The sequence below is a fragment of the Pleurodeles waltl genome, chromosome 3_1, assembly GCF_031143425.1.
Source record: "Pleurodeles waltl isolate 20211129_DDA chromosome 3_1, aPleWal1.hap1.20221129, whole genome shotgun sequence".
Classification (NCBI taxonomy): domain Eukaryota; kingdom Metazoa; phylum Chordata; class Amphibia; order Caudata; family Salamandridae; genus Pleurodeles; species Pleurodeles waltl.
In genome coordinates this window covers 639,542,414-639,563,122 of record NC_090440.1, presented here as the reverse complement: position 1 = coordinate 639,563,122, position 20,709 = coordinate 639,542,414, and positions in this window count along the sequence as shown.

Here is a 20,709-nt window from a genome sequence, read left to right as displayed (position 1 = left end):
GTACTTCTGCGGGTGCTGTCTGCTTCTGCGGGGGCTCTCTGAGTTGCTGAGCACACCCCCCCAGTCTCCTCCTCCAAGGGGCAACATCCTGGTCCTTCCTGGTCCCCAGCAGCACCCAAAAACCTCTACAGCGACCCTAGCTGCTAGCAAGGCTTGTTTGTGGTATTTCTGACTGGAAACACTTCTGCAACATTCAGCACGCCGTGGGACATCTTCCATCCAAAGGAGAAGTTCCTAGCCCTTTTCTTTGTTGCAGAATCTTTGGCTTCTTCCACCTGGAGGCAGCCCTTTTGCACCTTCATCCGGGGTTTCCTGGGCTCCTGCCCTCCCCACGGACACTATCGTGACTCTTGGACTTGGTCCCCTTCCTTTACAGGTCCTCAGCTCCAGGAATCCGTCTTCAGTGTTTTGCTGGTGCTTATGGTCCTTGCAGAATCCCCCTAACACGAATATTGTGTCTTTCTGGGGCAGTAGGGTAACTTCACTCCTACTTTTCAGGGTCTTGGGGTGGGGTATTTTGGGCACCCTTAATGTTTTCTCACAGTCCCAGTGACCCTCTACAATCTCCCATAGGTCTGGGGTCCATTTGTGATTCGGATTCCACTTTTGGAGTATATGGTTTGTGTTGCCCCTAGACCTATGTTCACCTATTGCATCATATTGTGATTCTACATTGTTGGCACTACTTTTCTTACTGTTACATACCTGTTTTGGGTTTGTGTACATATAGCTTGTGTATATTACTTACGTCCTAAGTGAGGGTATTCTCTGAGATACTTTTGGCATATTGTCACTAAAATAAAGTACCTTTATTTTTAGTAACTCTGAGTACTGTGTTTTCTTATGATATTGTGCTATATGATATAAGTGGTATAGTAGGAGCTTTGCATGTCTCCTAGTTCAGCCTAAGCTGCTTTGCCATAGCTAACTTCTGTCAGCCTAAACTGCTAGAAGCACCTCTATTCTACTAATAAGGGATAGCTGGACCTGGCAATGGGTGTAAGTACCACAAGGTACCCACTATAAGCCAGGCCAGCCTCCTACATGTAGTATGGATGTCTTTTATCCCCACTCCTTTTTCACTTTAGCAATGGAGCTCCTGGCACAGAGGCTTAGGCAGCAGGACCAGGAGTGGGGCATGCCATTGGAGGGGGCAATGGAACGCCCTATATGTGGATGAAATTCCGATATTTGTCTGTGACACATGCTAGGGCACCCGGAGATAACGGACATCGGAATTTCAGGCAGCCTCTGGATGGGGGGTGAACTGAATGAAAACTTGTCTATCCCCAATACGTTCACACTGCCAGCTGTAGCAGTTTGTGGTGGACAAGCACATGCTCCGTTGGGAGCCACACACCTTCAGATACATGGATGTTGACATAAAAAATGCCTCCCGGGATGTTATTGATGGCAACCTCACTAGAGATATTACCTCCCCCACCCCCACTTGGTACTCTGGAGCACACTCCTGCTCTCAATGCAATGCAGAGTGTCACTGTTGAAAATGGTGATACTTCCCCACCTGTTATACTATTTTCATAACCTCCTGGTGAGCATACCTCATAGTACCTTCAGCACTCTACATGCCATATTGGGCGGCTTCCTCTGGAGTAAAGGTAGGTGTTGAATAGCACTGTATAAGATACACCTGCCTGTGAAGAGAGGGGGCCCTGGGCCCCTAACTTTGAACATTATCATCTAGCAGCACAGCTGTAATGTCCCTCTCATTGGCTGGTGGGGCAGCTTGTGGAGGAACTGGATGTGCCTTACATGAACTGTGCACAGCGGATGGTGCATGAAGCCTTTTTACCACATGGTTTGCTCCCCAGGGGGCCAAAGGCCTGCTGCATGTGAAACATGACAGCTTCCTCAGGAGCCTGTGCTGTATGTTGGCTATGCCCCAATATGTACCTGGGATTGACTCAAATACTTTCAACAGTTTAGGGATTTGTTCGGGAGAGAAGGATTGATAATATGGGAGGCAGTCAATGTGGGGTATCTGGGAGATTTGTTCTGAGATGGAATGCTCATCCCCTTTGAGCAACTACAGACTGACAATAATCTCCCAGTGGGCCACTTCCTAGCTTACAGCTGGCTGGCAACCGAGCTGAGACACGTGGAAAATCACCAACACCAAGCCCGATCAACACCCACTGGTGCATACCTTGCATATTATAGGAGACGGTTGCTGCTTTATAATGTGGCTCACATGATCCCTGTCACACACACTACAAAATCCCCTTATTGTTGCTATGCAGGTGCTGGGAGAGGGACAAAGGCCATAGCTTGAAACAGAGGAAATTGGATAGGGCACTCCTTCATCCACTTAAAGGTTCCTTCAATGCTGAATTTCAATATAGCCAACACAACATACTACACAGGGGTTATCTCACCCTGTTGAGGCTCCACAGGACATGTGGATCTCCTTCACACCAACCACGATGTCGAGAACCTGACAATGACATGGCACATATGTTCTGAAACTGTTCCATGGATGCATAATTGTGGCATGAGGTAACAAACACACTACCTATCATAACAGGCAGGACCAGCCTTAACACCATGAAAGTGACGTCTCTGGACTATTCAGGTAGAGTAAGGTTGGAAGCATGGCAAATCGCTTCTTAGATTTGGTGATGTTGATGGCTCATAGGCTGATCACCATGCACTGGAAAGAAGCTGCTCTACCGAGGACAATGGCACGTGCCAACACCCAAGTGGGGCAGAGCTGACGCTGTGCCGCTGCAGATGGAGAAAGCACTAGGACTGCAAACTTACTAAATTTAATAGAATTATCTACGTTTGCGCTGCTTTTGCATCAAAAAATGACACAAATGCGCGCTAAAAAAGTATAAATCAGGCCCTTTATGTATAGCAGCCAGATATCCAACCAAATCCACCACCATTACGGTACCGCAAAGTGACCAAAGTTAAAAACTTTTCTATAAAATGGGAGTAATATTTCACAGGTCATTTAGGAAAAAAGCATGGGCCAACAGTGCTTTGTGACCAAATTCCTGATATAAAAATTATGGAAGTGGTTATACAACCGGCCGCTGGCTAAATAGTGCATAATCTTTGCTACTTGCCTAGTGGTCAACAAAATAGTACGCAATCCCAGCTATTTAGCCAGTGGCCAGCTAAATATATGAAACATCACTGTTCATGCACTGTTTGACCAGTTGCTGGGAATATAGTGTGAAAGAGATATTTATTTAGCGAGACATGAAAAAAAAGGAGACGAGGCAATGGTAGAGAGGTGGCCATTTTGTAATGGGGATATAGCATGTGTAAAATATTTGAAAATAAGCGCATATGCATAGATCCAAAGGTTTGTTCAAATGTAATTGCATGAATTAAGGTAAGTTGTTTACAGATGAATCAATTTTGAATAAAGACAATCATTTTAATACCATAGTAAAATATGAAATGTAGAAATCATACTGCTATTTCAGGAACTTCAGGTTATGACACACGGATATTTTGTGCTCCAACCTAGGAGTGTTTGGCTGTCTGCAAATGATAATACTGTTGGGTTTCTGGAAACATGATACCTAATAATTTTAATATAGGCCAGACTAGAAGCCAACAACGTACCAACCAAGTACAACCACTAAAAAGATGGCACATGCCTGAAAATGCAACTCTCTGTCTTAAAACTCTCAGCTTCATTGTATGCTTCAGCACAATCATGTTTGTTCTGAAATAATTGGAGCACATTTCTGACCCTCACACATGACATCTAATGTCTCCCACACAGGCCACGTAGTATCAACAAGGCAAAATAAACAAGGTTGCTTTTTAGCTGAGAACCTAAAAGGGCTTTGGTGACTTATCTAGGACAAGAAGCACTTTACAAATCTTTCAATACAAAGTAGTGCAACCCTACAGAAGTGTTTTTTTCTTTTGTTGGCTAACTTTTCCTAGGTTAGATCAGTTTGGAGAGGGTATTTTGTAGCTGATTACAGGCCAGCCTTTTCTATGTGTTGTCACTATCTGAGAGACCAATAGCAACGTAGGAAGAGGGCAATAAGTGGGTTTTACTAGAGCAGGAGAATCCCTACTGTGACAAAGGGACTCTTTTGGCAGCGTTCTCCTCATTTGCCAACTATAACTTCAAGGATGTGGACTTGTGAAGCAGAATGTGCAGGCTAGCGTGTAGACCATAGAAAAAGACAGAGTGCAGCATAAGGGCCACTGACTTGCGCAGCACTCACCCAGGGTCAAATTGTACCTAACATTCACCCAACATCAGTCAACAACACATACAGAGCTTCGATACATGAGGAAGGTTAGAGAGCACAGTGATGGGATCCGTACAGCCAATGGCCATTCTCCCACAGTGACACATTTCAAAAGTCATGTGGCCATACAATATTATTCTGCTGCTACTAGGGCCTCTTACTGTATAAAAGGGGTCGTTGGGCCAGTCATCAATCTCACTCAGTTGGTACAATTTGTGTCAGAGCCCCTCAAAACAGAAATGTAAATAAAAATGGATGACTTGCTGAGGACATGCATGATTGTTCAGTTTACTGGGGGAGGGGCAATTTAGGGAAAGCAAGAATAACTGTCTGTGAAAGATAGTACAGCAATTGTAAGCAAGGCAGAGGACATTCACTCCATTCAGTTAGTTTAACTTCAGATCTTCGGACTGCAGTGAAATAATCTCACTCCTTTTATTTCCTCAACCTCTTGATATGATTATTCTCCTATATATTCTTTGTTAATACGACAAATACCACAACATTGGCATGGAGAATGAAGATTTATTTCAGTGTCAGTTTATGAGACACAAAGTATCTAGTGTCTTGTTGACACAGTGCATGCATCGTATTTACATGCAGAAAATGTAAGTGGTTGTCAGGGGTGGTTCCTCCTTAAGAGCGGAGAAGCGTCACCCCGCCTGCTGCAAATGCAGCAGGCAAACATGAATAAATAAAATGGCATAATAATGCCATTTTATTTTGTCATAAGCATGTGCTGGGTACAGTGCAAATGTAAGGGCCTGGGGTGGGGCTGAATCCTGCAACCGCAAGATGACTGTTGCTCCTTTCAGTGCGCATGTCGGGTTGGCCGGGTATATAGCTACAGATAGCCCGAAATGTTCACTGTATACTTAGCAATGCCACATCTGTCAAACAGCCAGGGGATTGCTGGCACAGGCCTCCAGCCTCGAAATGGGCGCTGGGTTAACCAGCTTCCACCAATCCTGAAGCTGCTCTTACGATGAAAACAGCATGAGGGCAGCTCCAGAATTGGTTGGATTTTCATTCCACTAAGCAGGAAGGAAGTCCATCCATTCCTGCTCGTGGACGCCGGGGAAGAAGTGTTGCACCAGGGGAGCCGCAAATATGGTGAGCTCTGCAGGCCACCACTGGCGGTTCTAAGACTCAAAAGCAGCAAACCCATGTGGTTATACTTGTTGACTACGTAGACTGAGTACTGGCTTTATGAAATCAATGCTACACTATTTGTAAAAAATGCTATAAATTATTTAATGAAAGGATAATCACTGAGCACGAGCATGGAACATCAACTATTTCAACAAGTTTGTAAAGGTAATGCCTGGAGGTAGAGGCAGCCTTTTAAGAATCACGTGTTTTGAAGTAGGATTACACAGGATATATCTATGACACACTTCCCAGTCACTTCTTTTCAAAGAAATTAGATTTGAATGATGATTTGTAGACATCTTCAACAATATTGACTGGCACTAAGCTAGGTACACAGATTTGATTTTTTTTTTTTAATATATAGTTTTACTTCCTTTTATAATGAGATTGCAATGAAGTCTCTCGCTTATACTGTGTTGGTGACTTATATGATTGACATGATGTAACTAGTTGCAGATACTGTCACACTAAATATCAGAAGGCATACAGCTTCTTCCAGTTCTGGTGTTTGCTTTTACAAATCATTGCTTTCTGGTGTTTTAGTCGAATTACTTGAACTGAACCATAATTATTATTTCCGCATTGTAATTATTTGCTGCACAAAAATTGGTGCTCTGATAATATGGAGTCTTTCAGTAACCCTATATGTGACCCTGTTACACTCCTATAAGTTTGTGAGTAAGAGTGAATGTATAGCTTCACCTAATCGTGCAACGGTTTGAATCATCTTTATTAATAGCCAACTTTGCAGGTAAACTTGAAGCAAAAGGATCATTTGTGGGAATCAAGGCAACTCCAGAAATGGCCAACCAAGTTGCTGTGTCCTGGCCTACAATGTAATGGAGTGGCATTCTGTTCTATAACTTTCCATAACTTGGAAGCATTAGAAGATGTGGGACCTCTAGAGAAAAAGTGCACGGGGCCACAGGGTAGCCCATGCACTGCCCACGTCTGTGCCTGTGGCATGGGCAGTGCAGAGATCCCCCTGTCGGTGTGGCAGCACTGCCGCCGGCTTTATTATGAGCTGGTGACAATGCTGCTGCACCTTTCCTACTTGGCTGACCGGTGAAAACCTTGGTTTCCGCTGGTCAGCCCAGTGGGAAAGTTGTAATGGGGCAGACGGCGAGGTCGCCAGCATCGTGGTGACCACCCTGTCGGGAGTTTTGAGGAATTATGTTTCCGTCTGCCAAACTCCGAATTGGCCCCTAAATTGCAGAAAAGTAAAACACAAAAATGTGTGTGCTTGAGTCCAGATGACCTCAGCTTCATCTCATTTGAAGAATTATGTATGAGCCACAGGGCCGGACCCCTGAAACTGAGGTCAAGGTTAATCTTAAATTCAAAGCTGATTGTTCTCACTGGGCTGAGGCAAAAGACCTCCCAGGTTGGAGTTACGTCAAGGTGTCCAGCTGGGCATCTTTGGTTTCTAGTATAGAACGTGCATATTACTGAATTTCATACTTCACTGAACACCCATACCTGAGTTCCAATTATTTGGGTCGCTGAGTCCTCGACGTCTAAGAAGATAAATGTAGTAAATAGTGATTTTCCCCCACTATTGTTTTTTATGCAAAGGTGTTGGCCACACCGTGTTCTCAGGGCAGTGCAGTCCGACTAGGACGCCATTTTCACTCCACAATAGATTAAACTTTTGAAAGAAGCGGGCATTGTTTGCAAGAGTTTACACAACTGGTTACTTGGCAAAGGGTGAGTCTGAGCAGTCTGATCCTGTTTCTTACAATCTTTAATCGGTCCTCTTGAATACCGAATTGTTTAATTTTGTGTTAGACCCATTGGCTGTTAGGTCTGTTCACATAATGTACCAGAAACACGGAGTCTTAACAACAGCTCACGTGACATTTGACAATTATGATGCAGGTGTGGAACTCAATAAGTGTACAGTTTATGTACACAGGTGCAGCAATTTAGTGTATTGTGTCACGGCCAAAAGCAGAACCAACTGCTATTTCTCGCCCAAATAATTTCTAAAGCAGGATCACGAGGAACTCAGATAGTAATTTACCTAATTCTAAAAAACAATCCAGAGTCATTACGATACAATCATACTAAAGTCTGCTGTACATTTATGAGTGTTTGAAACATGAATAATCTTCGAAATTCGGTTTATCTGTAAAAATCGGCCATAGTATAGTGGGTATACAGTAATTTATTTAGCAAAATATAAAGAGTGAACATTTAACGTAGTTTAACATAAATTATATGTTAAAAAAATGCACGGTTCGATTGCGATGATATAGCCTGTGCATGACAATGTAAATCAAGGTTCTTATACAAATAACTTTGTCTCATGAAAGTAAACACACTGCACCTACAAAAAACTACATTGTGCCTCCAAATAAACTTACACAATCAGTGATTGTGCATGAGCTTGAAACCTGATACATACCACTCCAAATCGTGCAATACAAAGACCTGCGTAGCAAATGAGTCAGAAATACATACGTTGGCTACAAACACTGATTGCACCCAAATAAGGTTTTTTAAGTGGAGCACTAATAACTCGTAGCCAGGTATGCTTGATAAAATTTTGGTATGTCATACATGGAGAAATTTACCTGGGAAAAAGGTTAAAATGTGAGAAAATGTGTAGAATTTGGGTGCAAAAATTGTCAGGAACTCAAGGGTTAGTTCCTTAAACTCTTGGTTACTAATAAAAGAGAGCATGGTTCCATGGTTACCTATCCCAATCACTTCAGATGGAGTACGAAGATATGTTGCTAACGGTAATTGTTTTATTCTATTGCACTCTCTTAACTCGGTACATTTTTAGATATCGTTTTCATTTTATTCAAGTACTCATACCTCATTTTGGATGTAAACAATTTATGGCATTATACCCACTTAAGATGAATGCCATATTACGAGAGGAAAAGCCGGGTTACCACTGTTCTACATGTCACCTCAATTCCTACATTACCTTCTGTGACATGAATAGGATTTTAACTTGGTGGCCCTTTTTAGGGTCGAGCCTGCGTTGCATGCGCTCGTGCATGCGTAAAGCAGGGAGACTCTTTAGTGTTCAGAAAAGGGCTCCGAGCCCTGTCAACATGACGTCAGTGTTTTTTATTGGTTCGTGGGCTTGCCTAAAAAAATCTGCTTGTTAGGGTCGAGCCTGCGTTGCATGCGCTCGCGCATGCGTAAAGCAGGGAGACTCTTTAGTGTTCAGAAAAGGGCTCCGAGCCCTGTCAACATGACGTCAGTGTTTTTTATTGGTTCGTGGGCTTGCCTAAAAAAATCTGCTTGCTTTCATTAGTCGAAAGCAGGCATATATCATGCCTTTTCCGGTGTCTAGCCCTCCTGCAGCGCAGCGACCAAGTACAGAAAACATGCGAGGCTCGCTGTTTTCCATCGGGCTCGTGGACTTCTTTTTCTCTAATTTACGAGCCCGATCTCGCTTGGCAGAAGTCGAGCGCTTTACATAGTTAATTTCACTTTTTCTGGTTATGTACATTAATGCACTTTTTCCCGATAGGTGAAAAGTCGGGTTAGGAGTTTAGAACGCGATCAGCTCTAACATGAGCAAACGCGAGACCCAATGCATTGTAAATGCTTGTTAAGAGAGAGAGAGAGCATAGTTTTAATATTATATATTATAGATGTGAAATGCTTACATTTGACTAAAACATTCTTAGAATATATTAAAATAAAGGTATAAGTTTTGCTCATGTATGTACGTTAACGCTAAAATAATAATCTTCAGTTATATGTAGTATTATAAGTTGAACTGCATTTATTAAAATCGTGTGTCTTAAGTTAGCATGAGTCGCGAACTAGCTGTGTAACTCTCATTTAAAATCTATTTTTCCTGCCTTTTCTCCATGCGGACTCGCAAAAGAACTATGACCCAGCTATTGTTCTCTTCTGTATTGAAAAGCAACATTAACAGAACTTCCCATCCGCATTCTAGTAGCTTTTAGTATAAAGATATGTGCTTCGAAACAGTAATAGACACTCTCAAGGACAATGAGACGAGGAGAGAAAAACTCCTGACCCGAGACGTGTGCCAAGATGGTGAAGTAACCCCGGACGTACCACCTACGAAAATGCTGATTATAAAAACCAATTGGAAGATGAGAAAAATATCTTAGAATGACAAATGCATTACTTAATGAATAATTTGATTGGTTACCAATGATGGGGTGTAGTTATTAACCAATAGAATTTTGGGGGAATGGGTTAAGAAAAGGGGATAAAAACTCATGACACAAAAGACGAAGTTCAGTTAGGAAGGGATGACATCGATTGCATCCAGAAACTCTGTCACTCTATTTGGTGATTTGAGACTTAGACAAAATATTACAGTCCATAGACTGCCCTATTACACTGTCCTCCATATGAGGAAAGTGATCCATGATTCTCTTTAGATAGATTGACGGTGAACCAACTGATGTCCTGAAGACAAAGTCTGATCCTGTATGCTGACATAACTCGAGGAGGGTAAATATTATTGCTAACAGAATCTCTATGCCTTTTCTTTCTAGGTACCAACTGCTGTATGTTTAATTAATTATTTTAGTTAGATGTTTTCCAAATTGATGTTCTAAATTGTTTTGCATGAAGCCCAACATGCTAATGCTAATTTGAGGTTAAGAGAGGTATTCAATTGACTGACGAAACTGACGTGACTGACATGAAGCTATGCTGAACTGATATTCTGATGTTTATCATGCAATATGGTTTAATCTCTGCTGTTATATCTATTCTATGATCCTGATTATTGCATTCTTGAAAGTTTATTATAATTGCCACTCTGTGATTATGCTTTTATGCTTTTTGGGTTTGAGATTAATACGTTTAATATTAGATTGTAATAAATAGGGAATAAATTCACAAAATCTTCCTTCAAGGTGTGGTTATTTGAGTCTGAGAATTAATAAATGCGCCAAAGGTTCATTAATGGTTATTGTGAAATATAATTGATGTTTGGTAATCTCGTCCTACGGAGACTCACCACTGGGTCAAAAGGTTCATCGACCTAAAACGAGTCCTGATGTGTATAAATTGACATAGACGGACGCGTTAACAGTTTTGGTAGCAGAGTTCGGGTTTGGCCATGGGGGCCCTAGGACGGAGTTTTTGTGGTAATTTTTTTTTTATATAATGATGAAATTTGGCAAAAAAATGAGTGGCTAGGTACACCATAGGCTCTCCTGGGATCTTGGAGCCTGCCTAAGATGAGTTGGGAATGTTCTCGGCGTCATGGTATGTGTGGTTAGGGTCTTTGCGCTTGCTCAAAAGCTTATGCAACTTGCAGGAGATTGTGAAGATTGTGTGCTTAGGTCAAAATGAAGTGTTGTTTAGCAGGAGTGGGCGTACTCCACAGTATGAGAGTAGGGAAGTCGGCGTACTTCACGTGAATGCAGCGCTTAATTATCCACGTGGTTGGTCAAGGTACGGACCTGTTGAGGTCTAAGACTCCGTAGTAGGATGAAAAATATGGTTTATGTTGTAATCTGCATGGTTTAATAGGTCAATCGGGCGTGGTTGACAAGTCAAGCTTGAGTCATAATGTATGTATGAAACCTTCGATGGAGATTTGACAAGCTCTAAAGTGCACTAGAGGGAGTCATTGACAAGTCGAGAGTAGGATTTGCGGGTCGAATTCTGCTTGCGTATGTGGGATCTGAGAAGGATAGAGTAGCGGCCGAGGCTTTAAGTGAAATCTCTGTAAAGTTCTGAAGCGAATGTGTTACCCTTCCTGTAGTAAATCGGCAGATTTGTACTGTCATTTAAGGTGTCTGCAATAAATCGCATTAGTTTATGTGAGGTATGAGAAGTTAGTGAGGTGTGGATAAGCCGCAAGACTTTGTCAGCTGCAGTGTGTATGAGTGTGACGTCAGGGGTGCCGTGCTGGGATAGGTCAGATGTTGAGAGGGGTCGCGCACGGATTGGCTGCCGTCCGTGAGAGGCAATAGGGTGAGCAAAGGGCAGGTGAAGAGTGTCCTGGGAACTAAGCCGTTTTTGATTAAATTTAAAATTAAAATGAACTTTGTTAAGGCATTCAAAAGCGCTTTAAGGGGAGATGTGTACATCGTTGCAACAGATGGGGAACCTACACCGCCCGAAGGTACTCCAGCTTATACTGTTATGGAGGAAAAGGGCGTTGCACCGTGTTTGTGGTTAAAACAATGGCGCAAGTTGACAGAAAAAGAAGGGTGCCTAGCGTTTCCGGAACATTGGACGTTTAATCAAAGGGTTTTAGAAAACGTGAGGTGGATGCTAAGTACACAAAAAACACCCCCGAGACCAGCTCAATATGAGGCACTAGCGATCTGGGATTTAATGGCTCTTAAACACAGGCAGGAAAGGTTTCACAGGAGATTGACAAGAGCAGAAAAATCCTATGCAGAAGCAAGATGGGATAACGAGAATAAAATGTGGAGACGGGGAATCGTAGATGGGTTAAAGCTGTTTCCAGCGATAACACAGGGAGAAGAGACACAGGGAAAGAAAGCTACTTGCAAAACTAACAGAGATTCAGACAAAGTTAAGGAACAAAAAAGGTCCTGGGAAGAAGAGGATGATTCAGAAGATGAGGAGTTTATGGACAGATTACTACATGACAGACCACCACCTTATGCGGTGAGTGATAATGTTCCAAGCACTAGCTTGGATCCTGGGAACCAGACACAAGAGAAGGGAGTCACTGATACGGTGCAGACTAGTGATACGGCTTCGATACAGAATGGTGACAGTGTCCCTTCTGCTCCAGACATACCGAAACAGTTGCAGTCTCCACCGCAGATAAAAAGAATTTATCCTGATGTTCCAGTGCTTGAGACTACTACGAACCTAGCGGTGCCGCCAGACCCGATATATACAAAACCTAGATTGGTTCAGATTGAGTCAACCCCACAGTTAGTGTCACAACCACCACAATTGATACCAGGGTATAACCCAGTAGTGGGTCCTTTAAAGGAACCTGCACCAGGATTATTAGAGCAGACCTATGGTGTTGAAGCTCCAAGAAGCCTGGGATCAGGTCAGACACCTGCCGCAATATCACTACCTATCACTGTTGGTCCCCCAGTACCATTATATGCCCAAGAGAGAACAAGGACATGTGAACAGGGAGTTATGGCTAATGAAATCATAAGAGGAGGGTCTATTAGAACTCCACAAATAATGGCCCATGGAGGACATGTTTCCGAGCAATCAAGACCCTTAATGGACCTCAGTCCAATAGGGGCACCTCTTGAGGCAATGCGACAAGCAGGGTTGGGAGTTTTAACTCCTCAAACTATGAGTACAAACACCTCATACACTCCAATGATACATACAGGGAACATTTCACTGTAGGGTTTCACAGTGCAGCAATTAAATGAGTGGTTAGAGAAAACCTGTACATCACAAAAGACGACAGCAACTACAGTAACCGAAATCAATCCCGAAAAAGAAAAACAAAATGAATACCTGAATCTGGTACGGCTAGGTGCAGAAGCTGCTGAGTTGGTGGAAGGAACCATGGGGGTAAACAGATTAGAATCTTACACTGAGGCAGAATTGAGATACTTGTGCCCTAAGATTACCAAAGAAGTGGGAAAAATACACCAGAGATTAACAAATTTGGCAGACAGATACAATATCGATATTGGGAGCACAAAACATTTGAATCGAAGTTACAGATTAGATTTTGACACAAAAGATTTCGAACACATGAGATCCGCAGGCATGAAAACACACCTGAAAGAATTGCTGCAGAGTGCGCAAATCTGGGGAGCATTAGAAAAATGGGAAAACAGATGGGCAAAGAAAAAGGACAAAGGGAAGAGAGATAGGTCAGGATCTATTGAAGCGGCGACAGCACCCGATCTGGATTCAGTAAAAATCTTGCCCATCAGAGAAACAGCTGGTGGTGTTTTAGTCCATGTGCCATGGTCCAGGGGAGATATTTTGTCCTTTACAAATGATTACCCGAGGTTGAGAGAGAAACCGATCGAGTGGTATCAGCAGACAGATAGGTTCGTGAAGCTTGCAAAATGTCTCTGGGAAGACTTGAATAATTTGTTTGAGATTATTGTTCCACTAGATTTATGGCTTGAGTGTAAAAGAGGGGTGGATTGGCCCACAAAGGAACCGATACGGGACAAGGTGACAGGAGCACCTTCTGAAGAGGTGATGAAATATTATCATAAAGTAATTGAGTTTTTGAAACAAAAGGTGTCACCAAAGGTGACCGATTGGCAGAAAATCGATCGGACTTCACAAGAAGTTAAGGAATCAATACATGCCTATTATGAGAGATTGTTAAAAGCATTTAAACATTACAGTGGTACTGAAACGATCGAGCCGAAAGACATGAATCATCTTGTGTTCAGATTTGTTGAAGGGCTGAGACCAGAGGTTGGTCAGATGATTAAGAATCATTTAATTTGTTGGCAAGCTAAACCGATTGACGAGGTGCTGCAGTATGCGAAATACTGTAGTGATGAGATTGAGTTGAAGCAGAAAAAGCTGAAGGAAAAGGTTATGGTGATGCAGATAACGGCTGCACAGGCTGGAATTCAGGGAAATGGTGTTCAACAAATTATGAATCAGCACCCGCAAATGAACGGAGGGTTTCAGGTACAGCCGAGAGGTAGGGGTCGAGGTTTTGTGAATCGAAATTCAGACATGAATAATGTTGTCATGCAAAATGATGGGCAAGTAATGAAGAGGATGTCACCATGTCACGCGTGCGGGGGCATGGGACATTGGAAGCAGGATTGTCCAAATATGGTGCATGATGGTACAGTTCAGCAGAGCATGAATGTTGGGGCACAACAGAATCAACGAGGTCCAAGAATGAGACAGCAAAATCAGAATTATCAAAATAATCTGGTACAGATGTCAGGGGTACAACCCATGCAGCAAATGCAGACGCCACGTTTCCAAACTGTGTCAGTACAACCAATACAACAGCAGATTCCTATGGTACCTAGACAGCAAATGCAGCCACCTCTAGCCCCGATGGGTCAGCAACAGGTGATGCTTCCTCAGCAGGTCACAGGCCAGATGTCAAGTCAAAACAACACGGTACAGCAGTTCCCATTACGAGGTGAAAATGAGACGAATGACGATTGGTCAGATGACAGTTCAGACAGTGAAGAGTGTAGGCTAGCAGCCTCACTAGAAGTAGATCAGAGAGGCCCATATGTAGAAGGGAAAGTAATGGGCTATAAGGTTTCATTTTTGGTTGACACCGGAGCTACACGCTCTACAGTCCGTAGTGTGGAAGTACCAAGATTACCTTTATCGGGACGCACAATACGAGTGGTTGGTGTGGCTAACCAGTATCTGACAAATCCAATTACCGATCCAGTACAGGTTGAAATTGGAAATTTCCAAGGCCTGCATCGGTTTGTTGTATGCGACTCAAGTCCAGTATACCTACTGGGAAGGGACTTACTATGTAAAACTAAATGTTCAATTACCTGTTCCAACGATGGAATAGAAGTTCAGACAAACAGTGATGACGAAGGTGAAGAGGATCAGCTCATAGGAGGAGGGGAGATGAGCGAAGATTACCCTCTAATTACCTTATTCCCGGTGTTCACATTAATCGACTTACCTGCTGACCTACAAGGGTCCGTAACAGAGAAAGTGTGGGATTTGACAGGCAAGGAGGTTGGTTTGATTAAAGGAATTAAACCAGTCAAGGTGCAGATAAAACCAAATGCAGTATTCCCACAAGTACCACAATATCACATGACTCAAGACGTACTCATTGAGGTGACACAGATAATTGCAGATTTTCTCAGACAGGGAGTTCTAAAGGAAGTTTTGAGTAGTCCATGCAACTCACCTATCATGGGTTTGAAGAAGCCCTGTGGGAAGATTCGGATTGTGCAGGATTTGAGAAAAATAAATGAAATTGTGATAAAATGCTGCCCTGTAGTTCCTAATCCAGCGGTAATAATGTTCCAAGTTCCTTGTGATGCTGAATGGTTTACCGTAGTAGACCTATCACAGGCATTTTTTTCAATACCACTGCATGAAGAAAGCCAATTTTTGTTCAGTTTTAAGTTCCTAGATAAGGTATACAGTTGGTGCAGAATCCCTCAAGGGTTTTCCGAATCTCCATCTATCTTTAATCAGATCTTAAAGAAGGATTTGGAACCTCTTGTACTGCCTTTTAATTCAACTCTTGTGCAGTACATTGATGACTTATTGATTGCATCCAAGACCAGAGACAGTTGCAAATATGATACCATTGCATTGTTGAACCATTTGGGAAAAAACGGGCATAAGGTGTCACCCAAGAAGCTGCAGTACTGTCAGAAAGAAGTAAAATATTTGGGACATTTAATTGAGAAAGGATCCCGAAGAATATCAAAAGAGAGAATAACAGCTGTCATAGAAATGAATCCCCCGACAACAAAAAGAGATGTCAGGATGTTTTTGGGAATGGTGGGTTATTGCCGCCAATGGATACCCAATTTTTCAATCATTGCAAAACCCTTGATAAAATTGACAGGGAAAGATGTCAAAGAGGAACCGTATACGATCACTTTGACAAAAGAAGAACTTGAATCATTTGCGGAGCTAAAGGAATGCATGTGCAGGGCCCCAGTGCTAGGGATGCCCGATTATGAAAAACCTTTTCTGTTGTTTTGTCATGAACGTGATGCTTGTTCTTTGTCTGTTTTAACACAGGTCCACGGAGATGCAAATCGCCCTGTAGCATATTTTTCAGCTACTTTGGACCCTGTCGCAGCAGCCCTACCGGGTTGTTTGCGAGCAGTTGCAGCAGTTGGTCAAAGCCTTTCCCAATGTGAGGGCATAGTCATGGGATACCCTTTGACAGTTTTGGTTCCACATTCTGTTGAAATTCTGTTGACAAGAACGAAAACACAGCACATGACAAATGCACGACTTACCAAATATGAGACGATTATTTTGGGGTCACCAAATGTCACATTGAAAAGATGCACAGTACTGAACCCGGCAACTCTGCTTCCCAATGAAAATACAGAAGTCAAAGAGGGGGAAGAATTTGAGCATGATTGTCTTGAGATAACTGACCTCTGTACCAAACCTCGCCCAGACATACAGGACACCCAATTAAAAGAAAACTATTGCATTATGTTCGTAGATGGGTCCTGTTTAAGAGATTCAACTGGAACATTAAGAGCTGGCTATGCAGTATGTACAATGGCTGCCATAATCGAAGCCTCCTGGCTTGAAAAAGTATTTTCAGCACAAGTGGCAGAATTAATAGCTCTTACGAAGGCCTGCCATGCTGCTGTAAATTTGAAAGTTACAATTTATACGGATAGTAGATATGGATTTGGAATTGTACATGATTTTGGTCAGATCTGGTCACAAAGGGGTTTCATGACCTCTTCCGGATCACCTGTGAAAAATGGAGAACAGATAAGAGATTTGTTACATGCAATCCAGTTACCTCTTGAAATTGCTGTGGTGAAGTGCAGTGCTCACACCAGATCACAAGACTTTGTGTCAATGGGAAATGATTATGCAGATCACGTAGCAAGATTTTGTGCATTAAATTGTATCTCATTTAAATAGCAATGGGAATTGTTACCTCAGCCTGAAAATGACACAACTCTGAATCTAGCATTGCAAGTGGTTGATACTCTAGATGAGTTAAAAACACTACAGAACCGTGCTAACAAGGAAGAAAAACGCTCCTGGCAGAGAATGCAATGTACACAGAGAGCAGATGATATATGGGTCTCAGATGATGGGAAATTAGTCTTACCTAATAGCCTACTGTCACAGTTTGCCCGGTTATATCATGGACAAGCACATTTGGGAAGAGACGCCATGATCAGATCTTTTAAAGTTGATTGGTTTAATCCAAAATTCAGACATGCTGCAGAAATTATTTGTCACAGGTGCATCATCTGTCAACAGATGAATGCTGGAAAAGGAACAGTGGTAAATTTGAGCCACATTGGAAGAGCTGGAGGTCCATTTAATAGAATCCAAATGGATTTCATTGAAATGCCTGTTTGTGGAGGATTGAAGTACGTGTTGGTGATTGTGTGTGTTTTCAGTCATTGGATTGAGGCATACCCTACAAGTAGAAATGACAGTCACACAGTTGCAAAACTATTACTGAGGGAATTAATACCACGATTCGGGTTCCCGGTTTCTATAGAATCAGATAGGGGAAGACACTTCGACAATGAGGTGATCAAGCTTCTGTGTGCAGCACTTAACATCATGCAGAAGTTACACTGTAGCTATCGCCCTGAAGCATCAGGACTAGTTGAACAGATGAATGGTACCTTAAAATCAAGAATAGCGAAAATGTGTGCAGCAACGAACATGAAGTGGCCAGATGCATTACCGCTAGTACTGATGTCCATGAGAAACACACCAGATAAGAAAACAGGATTGTCACCCCATGAAATCCTCATGGGTAGAGCAATGAGGTTACCAGCGGTACCTGCCAATGCACTAGTGAATATTACAGATGATATGGTGTTGGATTACTGCAAGAATTTAGCTGACGTGATACGCTCTTTCTCTCACCAGGTAGAAGCTAACACGTTACCACCAATCGGCGAACCAGGACACTCTCTGCAAGCTGGAGATTGGGTGGTTGTCAAGAAACACGTAAGAAAATCGTGTCTGGAGCCGCGTTGGAAAGGGCCATATCAAGTGATATTGACAACCACTACTGCTGTGAAATGTGCCGGGGTTCCCAAATGGATACATGCCAGTCACACAAAAAGGGTAACGTGTCCTGTTGAAGAGGAACTTGAAAATTCCGGTACAGCAACTTCAAGAGAAGAAGTCTCAGAGTCAGAGATCAGTCAAGAAAGATCTGAGACTACAGGAGAGCCCGCTGAGGACAGCTGCGTCCCTCACACTATCAGAGAGATCGAGGGAGGTGACGGAGTGCCAATCTCAGTGGAGGCAGCAGGAGAACAAAGACAAGGAGAGGTTCTCCCAGAAGCAGACGAATACAATTCAGAACCTGAATACAGTATTGAACCAGAAGGAGAGCGAGGCGGATTAGCAACAAATACAGATCAGAACGAATCAAGCTATTCTGATCGAATTCCAATTCTGCCGAGAGAAAACACCATGGGCCAGATGTAGGAAACACTTTGCGAGTCGCAAACGGCAAAATCTGCCGTTTGCGACTCGCAAATGCGTGTTTCCTATGCAGAAATGCATTTTGCGAGTCGTTACCGACTCGCAAAATGCATTTCCGAATCGCAAATAGGAAGGGGTGTTCCCTTCCTATTTGCGAGTCGCAGTGGTATGCAACTCCATTTGCGACCGCGTACGCGGTCGCAAATGGAGTCGCAGTTACCATCCACTTCAAGTGGATGGTAACCCACTCGCAAATTGGAACGGGTCCCCATGGGACCCCTTCCTGTTTGAGACTGGACCCCAAAACATTTTTTCAGGGCAGGGAGTGATCCAAGGGACCACTCCCTGCCCTGAAAAAACCGAAACAAAAGGTTTCGGATTTTTTTGAAATGCAGCTCCTTTTCCCTTAGGGAAAACGGACTACATTAAAAAAAAAAAAATGCTTTATTTAAAAGCAGGTCGCTAACATGGAGGTCTGCTGACGTCAGCAGGCCTCCATGTTAGCGAGTGCCTATACTCGCAATGGGGCCGCAATTTGCGACCCACCTCATGAATATTCATGAGGTGGGTCATTGCGACCCCATTGCGAGTTGTAGTCGGTGTCTGAGACACCGTACTGCATAGCAATTTGCGACTTGCAAATTGCAAGTCGCAGGGACTCGCAATTTGCAAGTCGCAAATTGCTTTTTTGCTACATCTGGCCCCATATCACGAAAGGAGGGTGTCGTTCAGAGTCCTGAAGGAGATCACCGACACAAGACTCACAAAGGTGATACATGGCCAGAAAGGTCGCCCTTTAGAATAAGAGAATTAACGAACGAATCAATAATAGAAGAAAGTGATACTTCACAGGTGGATGATCTGAGTGAAGGGGAACAGCAAGGTGAACGAAGATTAAAAAGAAAGAGAATAGCAAATCGAAGATACACAGGTCCTGAATGGGCATATGCTACAACATCTGAATGGCAACAAGAATTCTTAGCATTCTGCTTTGATCGAGAAGTGCCAGGCCAATACTACGGTACCTGAAGGAAACATCAGGAAAACTTTGTGGAAAATATATTAAAAGGAAAGAGACTTTATAAACCTACCGGAAAGAGACAATCAAACCTGGATTTGACATCAAGAAACCTGATTACGACAAGCTGCTAACCTGAATTGACAAAAAGGGTCCTGGAGTGAGAAAAAGACACTGTAAATACGCTTAGAGAGTTTGCCATCTTAAGTTGATTGTTGATCTACTATTCTGATTCTATACAAACATGGCTTATAGTAACAAGGGAAGTAAAGTGTGTGGTTGGTTAGGATTTATGATAGGTGTTGTATGCGCGATAATGATTGTGGGAGTGATTGTGGGAATGCCATGGAGAGAGAGAGAAACTATTAATGCAACTTCAAAACCTGAGACTACCACTGCAACTAATAAATTATCACAGTGGGAGAAATTCGAACAAGATACTAAACATCTACATGAGGGAACTAATACAAAAGGGGAACTTTCTACTAATGTCTTCTATCGCTTATTAAATGAATATGTGGAGACTATGGATACAAAAGATTGTTATGTGTGTACTAAAATTCCTTCATCTGTGCAGGAGGGGGTCACTTATCATAGTCTCCCTCTTACTTATGGGATTAGTTGTAGTTTGTTACTAACAAGATTCTATAATCAAGAGCATGTACAATACTTTTATTCAAATCTAGATGTTGTGTTTTCTTTTGTGCCTGTAATTGAATTTCTGAATAAGCTAGCTAAGGAGCATGACATAAGATTAGTTAGAGGATTCTTTGAGCCAACACTAACATTTGGAACTGCTTATGCACACCGCAACAATTTAACATGCTTACTGTCTCCTGTAGAGAAAAGCTTTTTAGATCACACAGATGATAGACGCAAAGCATTAAAGGAGAAACTAGAAAAAGGCTTAGAAAAAAAACCTATGCAAATGATTACGCCTTCACTGCTATTAAAACACAAGGCAAGTTAGCTTTAGATGCACTACACGTAGGTAGGCTATGTATATACAGACCAAAATCTGATAACGACAATTTATTTGTGGGTACGAGTGAATGCAGGCATGTGTTTTTGTTTCAGAGTAAATGGACCTTCATGTTAAATGGACAAGACCCAGCAATTCCTGGAATCTATTACATCTGTGGGTTAAATGCATATTATCGTCTCCCAAAGGGATGGTATGGGACATGTTATTTGGGAATAGTTTTCCCAAAAATATAC